Below are 15,774 nucleotides of genomic sequence, written 5' to 3' on the forward strand. Positions count from 1 at the left end.
GGGGCTAGCCTACTGTCATTAGCGACTGTGAGCCTAAAACATATTATTTCCATTTGCTACGGTTGATTGACGGGGACGGGAATGTATTCGTTTTCTCCTCTTTTACCCGGACTCATTTAGGGCTCTAAAAGAGGACATGTCAGGGTAAAAGAGGACGTCTGCCTTGTCTTGTGTTTCAGTTGCTTGATGTTTGACTGTGTAAGGAATCTTGTTGACTTGCTAGTTTGTCATAAACAGCCGCTAGCAAGACATCCCGTTAGCGATGTTAACAAGGTTGTTTTAACAATCTTGGACATTGATGCTAGTATTACGTCTTTTTCCCCCGTTTTTCCGCCTGATTAAGTATTAAGTGCTCTTGCGTTAACTTCTTTGCAATGTTATTGTGATAGCTATGTTGGCTAGGTTGCAAACAACTTCCCTAACACAGTCAGTGTCAATTTGGCTGCAAGAACGTAGCCCAGTTCATTGTCAACATTAAACTCTAGTAAGAAATCACTATATCGTTGTGCTGCCTTAACGGCGATTTGGACTCATTTTAAGATAAATGATGACAGGAGTAAGGCACAGTGTAAGATCTGAACTGCTACAGTGTCGAGGGGCGGAAAGGAAAGTACTTAGTTTGAAAAGCAATTTGATTAAACATCTGAAGACGCACCATAGTGTTAAGCACACAAAGTTCACTCATGCTAGTGGCACAAGAGATCAAAGCAACAAATCTTTACTGACGTCTTGCAAAAGAAAAGAACGCGCACGCACAGACAGAGAGAGCGAGAGGGGGAGGAAGAGAGTTGTTGATCCTTTTGTAACTGAACTGTGCTCATGTTCTTATCCAGGAATAGTTCTGTTCACTTTTTGTTAAGCAGACTGTGTTGTTAACTATGCAGCAAATTGAATTGCCATCTGTTTATATTTACATTTTGTCTAATGTGATGATATTGACTTTAGTTAAAACCAGAAAGCTTTATTTTTGGCTTGGGATAGCCTTCTGTTAATGTTGTACTGTAGGCTTGACATAACCTGCAGAGGATAAAATAAAATCTTTCATGGAAACCAAATCTTGGAAGTATCGGTATCGGTACTCGGTATCGGCAAGTACACAAATAAAAATACTCGTACTCGTATCGGTTTGTAAAAAAGTGGTATCGGTGCATCCCTAGTTCCCAATCTGGAACTGTGACAATATGCTGGCATTATCATAACAGTAATGTGGTCGGTAAATGCAATGTGAGGAAGGGTGGAGGCCTTGTATGCTCCTTTGTGTGAGGTATAGACCAAGTTCAAGGTTTGTTCTCCCTTGTTCAGAAATTGACATGCTGACAAAGTTTTGGTAGTAGTCTTAAGATCAGAATGATTAAAATCTCCAGCGACGATAGTAGTTTATATTTATGAACGTCCACTTTTGTTTTGTTTTTCTTTTGTTTGTGTCCTGGATAGTTCATTAAAATCCATGTATACTTAAAGTGCTGACCAAAATAGGTGTTTTGGATGATCCTGCCAGCTATCCTGTCTGAGAACATTCCTTTACTCACTCCACAGTTTATTAAATAACTATCAGATAATTACTCCCTTTGGATAAAAGACCTCATCACAGATATCACAACAGATATCTCCTATGATTTGGATTCCCTTATTCTGTTGTCAGTAAAGGGGTTCCATCGCACTGTACACTGTAAACCCGAACAGTAAAGGTTTGTCAAAGAAAATTAGTTGTGTTAACTTAAAAAAAAAAAAAGTCCATTCACCTCCAATGTTCTGAGTTATTAGTACATATTTTAAGTTCAAACTACTTAACCACTTTAATTTATTTACGTTATTGTACTCAAACATTACAATTACAGTAATTTCTAAATCACTCTGACGTCACGTACGTGCATACGTGCTTCTCCAAAACCTTTTTGGAAAAGTCGGCCATGTTTTCTGCTCTCTTCGGACAAGACATAAAATAACCTTGTAGCTAAACTTCGACGTATTTAAAATAAAGAGCCTGTATTTTTTTATCTTATTTGAATTTTGCCCCGGGACTTATATGCATTCAGAACTTTCTACACTTTCAGCAACAACTTTCTCCACAGTGGTAACTGCACTGACTACCGTTACATTCAGGGCCGCCGTAAAGGGGTGAGAGGTGATGACAATTCTTAGCCTGACGATGTCATACTCATAATTCTAGTCAGAATATGAGTCTGAGACCGAACCATTGGGCTGTGATTATGGGGCGTGTTTCAACGAACCAGGAAAGAAAATTCCTCTTCGCTGAATTGGATACCTAGAACCAATCAGAGCAACATAGTATTATTACCATCTGATAGATTAAACTTTTACCTGATCCCGTAGGAAGGACGGCAAAAACATCTTTTCAATCGACAAATGCCTTGATCGCGTTTCTCTGTTCCTCTTTCAAAATGAATGCGCTGTCAATATCTGTTGAGATATGCCTGCTCACGTTACTTAATAAGCACTCAAGGCTAGAAGCTACCATTTGTTTCAATGTTTTTTTTGTCTACGCGTTAGCATAACCTTTCAATAATGGTCTAGAGAGCTTTAGTTAAGACAAACAATACTCTGCAACATTCGTGTTGCACATACACAACTAACCGAGTCAATGTAGACATTAAAAAGTCGTGTAGATAGCTTCATTCACATAAAATATTCCCTTAGCTTGAGGTTTAAAATCATTGGAGTTCCCTTAACCAATCTGCAACGTTTGGTAAGCATTCGGTAGATTAAACTCTTCCCAAAGCCAGTTGGGAGAAGAGCTACAACGTCCTTTCCAATCATAAAACTTACAAGACAATACTCTTGTTCTCCTTTTAATTTTCTGATGTTCTCGAGAGTTGAGACAACTTTCCCGATAGCTTTTCGTGTCTCTTCCTCCAAGGTGAGTTTTGCGTCACAGATCTGAACTGTTCGCTGATTGGTGCGGTTGGATTTTGAGTCCTGGAGACGATTGTCAACGGGGTTGGGCCAGACTGAGTATGAGCTTGAAATCAATTCAGGCGGAAATACGTAGGCTGGTGTCACCAGGCTACCGAGAAGCGGCCATCTTGGTCGGAGTTCGAATCTACCGGTTAATTCAACTCAAGCATTGGTTGATCTGTCCATCAACGTATAAGGCCCGCCCTTACAATTTGATTGGTTTAGATTGCTTTCTCAACTTTTCTGAAACGTTTAATCCCTCCCAACTAGCTCGACTCCAGACTGAATCTCCCAGACCAAAAATGTTGTGGGCGGAGTTCAGGCTGGTATCCAGGCTAGACAATTCTAGGGGCCCACAAAAATCCCAGTAGCCTATTATGTAAGCTTCCCTTTCTATGACTCAATTATTATGTATAGGCATATCTTATGTTCATACTAATGCATCAGAGTTATAACAAAGCGAAAAAAAATCAAGCAAAATTTTTAAAAAGAATAATTTTTTCCGAGCAATAACCCCCCTTTTTTAAATATGGTTTGGACCATACGCACATTAACACTCACACAAGTTAAAGAAAAACTGTCATCTGGAGAGTTTAAAATGATACTAAACGAAGGGAAATCTACTGTATGGAGATATTTCTGCTTAATAGATGATGCAGATTCTAATTAGGCTGTTGGATATGTCCAATGTAAGAAGTGTGAAGTTTTAATGAAATATGATTGATGCAACTCTCGAGATAGTTTCATAACTAACGTCGGCGTGCAAAAAGATCTTTAATGGTAAGACTTGTCTGTTGTGCCTCCGTTGGTGTATCATAAAACGTGAGTTTTATTAAAGCATAGCGTGTGTAATGTGTAGCTATTTCATTCCGTTTGTTAACCTTTCCTGTATGGAGGTCCAAACCTGCCATATATACAAATGAATGAATGAATAAATAAATGGCCACATCCATGCATTTAGACAGAAATAATTCCTATTCCTATTCCTATTCCTTCTTCCCAATATGTTAATGAGATGTGTCAATCAAAAATAGGTAGGCGGTATTTGACACACCATTGGCTAATCGTTTTCAATGCGTTGTATTCGATTATGTAAGGGGATGTTCTCTCAACTAGATAGTTAGTCATCATAACTAGCGAAAGCGCAGTTTGCTAGATAGATAGCTAGCTAACTGCAAGCAGCTTCATTTGATTTGGAGCAGACATATGTGTTTTTTGCGATGTATTGAGTTGGGAGTGGGGTCTCACACACTGTTTAATCCACAGCTGGCAACTTTCCTCCTATGTTTTGGGCTTTGGAAATGTGAACAAAAACGACGTGTCCCTCTAATCTCTCAGGGTACCTTGTGTCAGATCCAGGGACGTGCAGTGAGGTTCGGAGCTGGTGAGGCACAGAAACCGGAAGCGATTACGTCATTTTGAGCTCTAGTTTAAACTATATATATAATGTATATATACATGTATATATGTCTATGGTTTTAAAATTGTCATCTGATCAGAACTGAAAAAACGTTGTTTTATTGTCTAATACCATTATTTTCAAACGATTGTTTTTTTATTGTATTATGATGAGTTATTAATAAGATATTAATAGTTGCAAGCTAGTGTATGTAGCCCTCCCACCAATGATATGGCTCATTTCATTTTGTCTGGAGAAAATATAACTACGGTGGTGGGATGCTAATTTAAATGACCATTTAACCAACTCGGACAGCTTCGAAAAAACAATTCCATATTTATTTACACAACATATTAACATGTAAACATTCACCGCATACATAGCACACAATACCAACATGTTCTACTGGCCAGTATAATTTCAAGTTGGTGCACTGTCGTTGGAGCTCATAACCGTCAGTTTGAGGTGAAACAAAATGAATCCACTCACGATTATCAGTATAGATCAGTGGAAATCCGTTGTCCTCTTCTTGAGTGAATGCAGTCAGTGGCTAGTTTAGCTCAGGATTAGCACCTACCTAGTCTGCTCACAACTTCAAGGCAACTTTCCTGCATCAACAGCCTTTAGCTTCTTTAAGTTCGTGTTGCGCATGAATATGTAGTCCCGTTGGGAAACGTGAAATACTCCAATGCAAATGTGTAATACTACTATGTTAACTTAAAATACTTGAAAGTTCAGTTTTGAGAACTGCTTCAGGTTAGCAATACAATCTTCCATTTTCGCTGTCAAGCTCAAGTAGAGAAGTGAAGAAGAAAATCCAACGTCAGATTATATACCCAACAAGTGCCCTCTCGCTCGCCACCCTTCTTGAATCCGTGGTAGTGCGTGCCTCCCTTGCAATATTTTTCAATGCGTTTTCAGCTCAACTCAAAAGGTTCTACGCTTGCGCACGCATGCGTAAAACCCAGTTTGGAGTGATTTCGCAATCCTAGGGGAGGCACTGCCTACCCTGCCCATAGACTGCAATGCATCTGCCTCCCTTGACCGCACGTCCAATGTTCATTGGCTGATCACTGGGAACCGGAAATGCTCAAATTCAGCGATTTTGATAATAAAAATGCTCGAAATGATCGGAATCATGCAGAAATGACACTCGTAACACAGATAACTAGAGAAATATGAATATTCATTTTATAATACATAAATATATATGATTATTACACACAAAAAAAAATATATTTTTTTAATATATTTTTTTTTTACTTTTCAAAATGACAGGTGAGGCTCTGCCTCCCCTGCCTCCTATGACTGCACGTCCCTGGTCAGATCTACAAGTCCCGTAGGCACACTTTCGCCATGCTATCAGACCTCAAAGTTGTCGGACCTTCTTTTCTTAGTAGCGGTTGCTAAGGTATGATTGGAAATACATTTTAGTTTCCAACGAGATCGGCCAGCCTGGCCAAGTCTCTGGCAATTGCCCTTTTTATGTCTTCCATGACAGCAAGGTAAGGCTAACATAATCGGATACAACGCATTGAAAACGATTAGCCAATGGTGTGTCAAATACCGCCTACCTATTTTTGATTGACACATCTCATTAACATATTGAGAAGAAGAAATAGGAATATAAAAAGAAAAAGAAATAGGAATTGGAAGGAATAAATAAATACATGTATTCATTTATTTCTGTCTAAATGCATGGATGTGGACATTTATTTATTCATTCATTCATTTGTAATTATGGCAGGTTTGGTCCTCCATATTCCTGCTGTCTGTCTGACCGTAGTTGGGGATTGCAGGGGAGTAAAATGCTCCACGGCCGAAGTAGATAACATGTTTTTTACTTCGGGGTTTATTCCCTTTCCTTTACCTCCCTTCCCTTTACAGACAGCAGGAAAAGTTACAAAACGGAATGAAATAGCTACACATTACACACGCTATGCTTTAATAAAACTCACGTTACTCATATACTGGTAAACACTGTTACAGCACATAAGTGTTTGTCGCTGCATCCAAACTATGCGTCACCGTTCTCCCTCCCTGTATGTGCTCCACTTAAAGGAGCCGCACCATTTTACTAAACGTTCTTGCAATGTGAATCATTTAATTTAAATATGCTTATTGGCCTTATTGTGCACCATTGTGCGTTTAACAGCGCTGGTGTGAGAGAGCATTTAACTGTTGATGCCCCAGTTTAATAAAGCCAGGCTATTCATAAACAACGTACATAAATCTGGAATTAGTAGGCTACTATGAACAGTTGAGAAATTGATTCCGTCGGGCTCGGTTCGGATTCCAAAAAAACATATTTTAATGGCTGTCGGACTCGGTCCGGGCTCGGTTACTATTCTGCCGGACCGGGCGGGCTCGGACAGAAAAATTCGGCCTGATCCATGCTCTAATCTGCATCCTCAACAGGCGTTAGTTGACCGTACTCCGATTTTATTTCCTGCCATTCAATGTCGGATAAGGACGAGGGGCGTAAGATACTGAAGCAAACCCTGAATATCAGTGATGCTGATCACAATGTCAAAACATAAAGTCAGTACAAAATTAATCCACTAAATATCATCCACAGAAAACATCAGTAAGGTCTAATTCGCCAAACGTTATAATACGCTGTCAATAAAATCCCAGTAGCAGTAGGACACAGTTTTCCATTCTTACATGAGTGTTTACTAAAACTAAACTGCTATGGTAGCCTATTAACATGAGTCTTAAGCAGGGACATAATAATACCCAGTGACTCTTTGTTGAGTGGTTAATTGGGGGGGGGGGGAATGAATTGGGTGCATTGCATCAGGCACTGTAAAGAACATAGAGGAACAGAAAAATTAAGAAAAAATTATAATACATATACAGTAGTCTAAAAAAGTTGTGTAAAATTGATCTTTGGCAATGAAAAGTTGGGGGGGCACAACAATATTCTTTCAGGGGGCCCAGAATTCCTAGCAACGCCCCTGGTTACATTGATCCTGGGTTTGAGCGCGCTACTCTGGTAAGTTAACGTACTTTTTGGCACAGTATTTGCTGTGTTTTACTATTTTCTGTATCTAGTGCAATATGTGTTTCAGGAGTGATTTTATGAATTTTTGAAATGTGATTTGAGCCAATTTTAGCGTTATATATTATATCCGCCACATTAAATATATCTCATACGTGGCTACATGTAGCATGCCTAAGGCATGTCTGGGAAGGTGGCATACAGAATTCACACGAGGCAGCTAAACCTGACTTTCATGTAGGTCTATCAAATAAGGCTACCAGTAACTCTAATGTTCTGTACATATGTGGTAAGTGATAAAAGACAATTGGGAGATTTTTTTGTTTTGTGGATAAGTAAGGACCTCACTCTGCCTACAGTTTTCGTTCGGAATTTAGCTTAGCTTGCACAATGCTGGTTAGCTAGCTGTTGCTCATCACGTTTGAACACTTTAGCTAGCTTGTTCAATGCTGGTTAGCTAGCTGTTGCTCATCACCTTTTAATATTTCAACTTTCAGGTGACCTGGATTTGTATTATGGGATCTGAGACTGCATGTCTGTAATGTTGTGGAACTAATTAGTGTTGAATGCTTCCTAGAATTGTACTCTTGTGAAGAAATTGGAACCTGACAAAAGTATATCTTTCTCTTAAGGCTGACTTCTATGCATTCAGATCTTTCTACACGTTCAGCAACAACTTTCTCCACAGTAGTAACTGCACTGACTACCGTTACATTGATCCTGGGTTTGAGCGCGCTACTCTGGTAAGTTAACGTCCGTTTTGGCACAGTATTTGCTGTGTTTTACTATTTTCTGCATCTAGTTCAATATGTGTTTCAGGAGTTACTTTATGCATTTTTGAAATGTGATTTGAGCCAATTTTAGCGTTATATATTATGTTCAGAAGATTCACCCTTTCCCTGTTCCCTCACACTCACGGCCACGCCCCTTTTCCCAGCCTGTTAATTTCCCCACCTGGTTTCACTCACCCCCAATCAACCTGTCACCTGCCACCCTGCCACCACCCTTTATAAACTACACCTGTGCTCACAGCCCCTTCCTTCCTCACACAGAAATGGATTTTGATGCCACATGTGCTCCTTTTGTGTGCGTTCCTGACTTATGTAAGTGTTTATTATTTCATGTACTGATATTGTTTTAGTTGTGTAAAATGTACCCCTAGCATTGTTTGTTAGCCCTGATTTGTTGACCTTGTTTAACAGTTTGATGTGGCACATTGTTTGTTCCATGTATTTGTATCTGACTTGTATATCCTTCCCTTCCTCTCCTAGAAACCACACATACACGACTTCCTAACTTCCTACCTACCTGCCTTACACACACACACCTTCCCACATACACCCTCCTACCTTCCCTCCCCGCACACATCTTCCTACCTACCTGCCTTACACGCACACACACACAAATACACACCTTCCATCCTGACATACACCGTCCGTCCAGACCACACACACCCTCCTACCCTCCCTCCCCGCACACATCTTCCTACCTACCTGCCTCACACCTTCCTTCCTGACATACACCTTCAGTCCACACACCTTCCTTCACCTGCCTCCCACACACACCCACCCATCCTACAGTGCAAAATAAAAACCCTGAATTGTAACACTTGACTGGACTGTGTGTCTCACCCACCACCCCCATCGGTCTCAAGCCAGCCATCCTGCACCTCCTCCACTCCTCCTTTTCATAATATATCCTTATTTTTTTTTATTAATACATCTCGTACGTAGCTACATGCAGCATACCTTCAAGGCATGTCTGGGCATGTGTCATACATATTTCACATGTGGTAGCTTAACTTGACTTTCATGTAGGTCTATCAGTAACACTAACCTTCTGTACATATTTGATGATAAAAGTGTTTTTTTTTTTTTTTTTTTTTGTGGATAAGTAAGGACCTCATTGATCATAGATCCATTCTTCTCCTTTTTAATAATAGGAAATGGCAGCTCAAAACTTACTGCACGTACATATCTCCACAGACTTCGTTAGAAAGATGACTCTAGCTTCACGTCCAGAATCTGTGGAAGAGCTGAAAACTATGATGATCGATAAATTCAAGCTAGACTTTGACTTTAGCTTATCATACCAACATCCAGACTTTGACGGGCAGTTAGTTCCCTTGTAGAAATTGAGGAACTTCCACAGAAGGCTGTGCTTAAAGTTGTAAGGCCTGAGAGTGATGCCAGTTCAATAGCATCCAATGACACCGTAATATTACCCCATGCCATGACTCCAGAGAGAACTGCGAGATGCACAACATCCTAGAGACCCTTGCAGCCAGAATGCATAGCTTCAAAGCATACCCCAATGACCATGAAGTGTCAATGGTAGCGGAAGCACTTGTTACTAGGCATGTGTGTCTAAAAGAGCCAGGATCTCGGATGGGATGGTATGGCTGGAAAAATAGTATAAAATTTAAGATGGGGAACTACCGGACAAAGTTGAGTCAAGCAGGATTTCATGAGGTAGCTGTAAATTCGAGGAAGAGGAGTAGGAACAACCCAGACAAACCTCCCCACACTAACATCAAAAGAGCAGAAGAAAATGTCTTCCCTAATTTCCCAAGAGGGGAAGATGGTGCAAGCCTTGAGCAGTTGAGGCTCCAAATCTTAGAACAAGTTAAGATGACTGACAAAGCCCTTCACCTGATTGCAAAGTTAATGCAGCCCTTTGCCCTGCGGCGCAATGAGGTCATCAATGACAACCTCTTGGAGACATCCTGGAAATCTGGCCTGCCCTAAAAATAGTCACAGGTGACAATATTTTCCTTAGTATATTTGTAATTCTTTTGTGTGGCTGTGATAAATTGGACAGGCTTACTCAGCTTAACATCAATATTGGCATGTCTTTAAATATTTGTGCAGATTTGTGCTGAGTTTCACAGAATAACAAACATCCACCTGAAGAACCACTTCTATGCCTAGTTGGATCAATATATCCCCCGTCTTCAGAACTTGTTCAGGAAGAAAGCTACACGCACAGGGAGAGTAGCCGAAGTTCTGGATCAGCTCTTCAGCACTTATGACCGCAAGGTCAGTTGGTTATGCGTCTTGGATGATTGATTTTACAGTGGATTATCTTAGAGCTCTCATCTGGGCTGCTCATTCTTGCGATATACAGTATATAGTGTGTCTATAATGTTTTAGCATCCCAAATCAAGCAGGGCGGCCCTCTCTACCTTCAAGAAGTCAGGTAAAAGTCAACCCACACATCACCTCTAAAGAGTTTCAGACCTCTCTGGCAGCATCTGGGGTAAATGTACATGGGTCTACAATCAGACGAAAATTGAATAGACATGACATTCATGATCGGGTTGCTAGAAGGAAGCCTCTGCTCTCAAGAAAGAACAAAACTGCCCGTTTCAACTTTGCCCGAGAGCACTTGGATAAACCAAAGGCCTTCTGGAAGTCCCTTCTTTAAACAGATGAGTCCGAGATAGAATTATTTTGTCACGATCAAAACCAACAATTTTCGTCTGATTGTAGACTAGGGATGCAAATGATTAATCGACTTTAGATTAATTGTCGATTAAGAGGTTGCTCGATCAAAATGTATTAATCACGATTAATCGCTAGAGGGCGCTAGCGCGAGAGACCGGTTGAAAACAAAATGAAACGAGCGAAAAGAAGTGCGGTGTGGGACCACTTCAACATTGTTAATTCAGGCAAAGAAGTCAAATGTTCTCTGTGTAATGCGGTATTGAAATACAATAGTTCCACTAGCTCACTCAGTTATCATTTGAACATTGTGCATGCTGCTGTCCTGCATGGCACCACTTCACCTGGTTACTGCCGCGAGTTAAGGCTGTAGTCTTAAAACTCAGGTTAGCTATTAGTTCGTTAGCGGGCTAGCTCACTTAGACTTCATAGAGTTAGCTACCTAGCTCGTTAGCGGGCTAGCTCACCTTGCTATGAATATGAATATCTCTGTCTACTCCCGCGCTAACGTGTGCCCGCGAGTTTGGCTCATGAGAGTTAGTAAGTAAGTGTAACGGCAGACTCGTTAAGGTACCATCACATAATAAGGGAGACAACACAAAGTAGTTTAAATATAACAAGAATCATTTATTTGTACCAAAATCAATACTTAACCAAAATAGGGGTATGAAAATGTAATGTTCAATGTCGTGCATGAATGTAGTGAATGAAGGCATCAGTTTGTTAGGTAAATTAATAAGAAAGTGAGTGCTAAAGAAATAGAAAGGGGGACAGATTGAGAAAAGAGTCAAAGTGCCCATGTAAGAGAAGATATCAAAATAGTGCCTACAAGAACCGAAAAGTGCCTAATGAGAGAGAGAGGGAAAACCCCTTTTATAGCCCCACCTTAAATACAGGTGCAGGCAATGAAGCTCTTAGGCTCAGGTTCTGCCTCTGCCCGTGCACTGGCTGGGCTGAATCCTGAAGGGGCACAGGTGGGCGTCACACCTCCCCCACCAAGAGGTTTGCTATAGGTAAACCTCAAAACAAACAAACACAAAAAGAAAGACCTCCTGTGCCACATCAACCTAAATCCTGGGGCCCCCTAGGACTAGGGAAATACGACACACAGTACACCCATACGCTATACTACAGTGACAACTAACCACAGTAAAACTTTTCTTAGACTCTGGACAACACATATGCCACAATGTTGTTTCCTTGCCTCTACTATGTTGAATCTTTACAGTCCATTAGTGAAGAATTCAGCTCCAACGCATAAGGCGTTGCTTCTGGATTCGCATATGATAAATAATGACCAATGGGTGGTGGTCAATTATGATGGCTGACCCAGCCACTGCCAGGTACACTCCTATGCGTAAGCACAAACCTATCAGCTAGAAGCGCAGCGTCGCTCAACTTTTCCACTGCCTGTTCAGACAGATGGACAGCCACAGCCTCAGGGAGACAATTCATGAATTCCTCTATGAGGACAAGTTGTCGTAGGTCTTCCATGGAATCTGCTTTCTGTGAACAGCACCACCTATCAAACAGACGCTCTTTCTCACGAGCAAATTCGACAAAAGTTTGTTGTTCTAATTTCCTGATCTTTCTAAACTTTTGGCGATAAGCCTCAGGGACAAGCTCATAAGCTTGGAGGATGGCTGTTTTTAAATCCTCGTACTTCATAGCCTGTTCTATATTTAAAGCAGAGAACATTTCCTGCGCCTTCCCTGTAAAAACGCATTGCAGCAACAGAGGCCAAACTTTCTCAGGCCATTCAAGAGAGGTCGCTACTCTCTCAAAGTGAGAAAAATATTTCTCCACATCTTTCTCAATAAAGGGTGGAACAAGGCGAATGTTCTTAGCGACATCAAAACCAGATTGTGGACGTGTAGGAGAAGAGGGCTGAGATGGCAGTTGTTTCAGCTCAATCTCAAGTTTCTTTAACGTCAACGCATGCTCTCGCTCACGCTCATTCTCTCGCTCACGTTCACGCTCACGTTCACGCTCCTCTTTCTCCATACGCTTCAGCTCGATCTCATGTTCGAGTTTGCGAACCTCTAAAACCCTTCCTGATTCGATCTCTTTCTCCCTAAGAACCCTAGCCTCCTTCTCAGCCTTCAGTTTTTCAAATTTTAACAGATCTGAAAGATCACCCTCTAGTTTCAACACTCCTTTCAATATAAGCTGGCTTTTTATAGACCCAACCAATGTTTCCTTTAAGCTTTTCTCTACAGTAGTTAAGGTCAGTTTATAATGCTCAGCTACTGCACAGAGTTGCACCTTGGTTAAACCAGACAACCCTTCCTCAGACGGATTGGCAATAAAACCTTCAGGGGTTGCCATTTTTAACCCACTCAAACAAACGCACAAACAAGTACAAACGCTAAGCCCAGTTCCCACAAGTATAGCTTGGTGCTACCTATCCTGCCACAATAGGAGTTTAAAGACACACAATCTATATTATCTTGTACAGCAACGGGCTACCAAGCAGCCACAACCACTTACAAGTGCAAAATCAAAATGAGGCACCTAGAAAATTACAGACTAGGCCACTAGTTTTCCTTCACACATGTAAGCTATAGGCAATGGCCAACAGACTATGATACACAGAGCAGTGCACCAAACCAATTAACTGGTAATTTATAACCAGAACCAAGTAGACATCAATCTACAAAAACAGATAACTGTTTTCCAATATTTAGCTCAGCTAAACAACAAGAACCTTAAAGTTCAACAAACGCTCAATCTCAATTGCTTCTCAAAAGGGAAAGTTACTGAGAACAAACAAATTACCCAACGGAGACACTCCCAACAAAGCAGAGTAACTTTCAAACAAAGCGTTTATAAGCTACAAGTTAACCAACTTGAGCTGAGAACGCAGACAGCCGTAAACAAATGTACACCCTAACAAAAGAACTCACCACATGCGCTAGCACGAACCAAAAATACTCATGCATCCAGGTGGAATCGTCCATTGATTGCCGGCGCTAATTCCCACTGAAACGGTGTGTCTAATCAAGCAGTCCACTGACGTCCTCAATACATACCCAAAGAAGCTAACAGTCCTAGCTAGCTCTTCTGAGACATGCCGGCCTTGAGGCGACTGGATAACGTTGAACTCGCTGCAGACAAGCTGTACGAAGCGTGCCCCTGACAGAAGTAGTTAAACTTCGGACCAGGATTGTCTCAAAAACAACAAACTTAAAACAATAAAGAGAAAACAATAACCAGTGCTCCGAAGGAAAGGCAAGGCCCAGCTGGAGCACTCTTCCTTAGCCAGAGACTGAACGAAATTATTAGTAGCCAATGCAATCAACAGACGTTCTCACCTGAACTGACGAAAGTCTTTGATCCGGATATTTTAACAGGTTTCGCGGACGAGCAACCCAAATTATGTAACGGCAGACTCGTTAAGGTACCATCACATAATAAGGGAGACAACACAAAGTAGTTTAAATATAACAAGAATCATTTATTTGTACCAAAATCAATACTTAACCAAAATAGGGGTATGAAAATGTAATGTTCAATGTCGTGCATGAATGTAGTGAATGAAGGCATCAGTTTGTTAGGTAAATTAATAAGAAAGTGAGCGCTAAAGAAATAGAAAGGGGGACAGATTGAGAAAAGAGTCAAAGTGCCCATGTAAGAGAAGATATCAAAATAGTGCCTACAAGAACCGAAAAGTGCCTAATGAGAGAGAGAGGGAAAACCCCTTTTATAGCCCCACCCTAAATACAGGTGCAGGCAATAAAGCTCTTAGGCTCAGGTTCTGCCTCTGCCCGTGCACTGGCTGGGCTGAATCCTGAAGGGGCACAGGTGGGCGTCACAGTAAGTAAGAGTTGAGTTGGCTATTTAGCTTGATAGCGGACTAGCTCACTCAGGCTTAATGATATTAGATACCTAGCTCGTTAGCGGGCTAGCTTACCTTTGCCTGATGGCTTGCCATTAAGAATGTAACTACTCTATCCCTCACTAACGTGAGCGCGAGTTAAACTTCAGAGAGTTGTGTTGGCTATTTAGCTTGTAATAGCCTAGATGCAGTTTCTTCATAATCTATCCACAAGTTAGATACAAGATTACATATATAGTTACAAGATAGGCTCAATAATATTCTGTTTGGCTCTCTATTTAATTTCTTCTATTCTTTTTTTTTTAATGTCTGTTTCAAATGCAAGAACTGAGCCAGTCCATAATTTATTTCTTTGTTTTAAATTAAAGAATGTATTTTGTTATACCATAAAAAAAACTTTTCTGCTTTCTTTTCCTAATGCATAATTACTTGAGGAATGTATAATAGAATAGAATAGAATATAATTATCATAATGTAATGTAATATAATAACTCAACTATTTAGCTGATATTTGTAAAGGCCCTATTGAAGCACTGAAACTCAGGTGAAAAACGCCGCTTATCAATTAATCGAAAGTCGATCGATAAGATTATCAACTAATGATTAATGAATTAATCGATAATTTGCATCCCTATTGTAGACCCATGTACATTTACCCCAGATGCTGCCAGAGAGGTCCGAAACTCTTTAGAGGTGATGTGTGGGTTGACTTTTACCTGATTTATTCTTCTTCTGGTGCTTCTTGGTGATGGTCTTGATGGGCGTCCACTTCTAGGCAGAGATGCGGTCATGTTGAATACCCTCCATTTCAAAATGATTTGTCTTGGATGGATGGATGGAGCTGGAATCTTTTCGAGATGGTCTTATAGCTTTCCCAAGACTGATGGGCTGTCAGTACCTTCTTCCTGATGTTCTCGGATATCTCGTTTCCTCTCGGCATTGTTGATCTGTGTGGGTACACCTTGGCACTACAGTAGTTTGGTTGGTTTCCTCTCTCTTTTAATCTGTATGGCCCAAACCTTTCCCTAAGGATGTCTCAGATGATCGGTTTGCTCAATTGACTAATTATTCACCCAAATAAGTTTCACTGAATCTGTTACCTGCTTGACAAGCAAGAAAGAAACATGTAAACAGAAGAATTAAAGTGAGGCTGACGTCGACGTTCTGCTGATGG

This window comes from Sprattus sprattus (assembly GCF_963457725.1).
Source record: "Sprattus sprattus genome assembly, chromosome: 9".
Taxonomy (NCBI): Eukaryota; Metazoa; Chordata; class Actinopteri; order Clupeiformes; family Clupeidae; genus Sprattus; species Sprattus sprattus.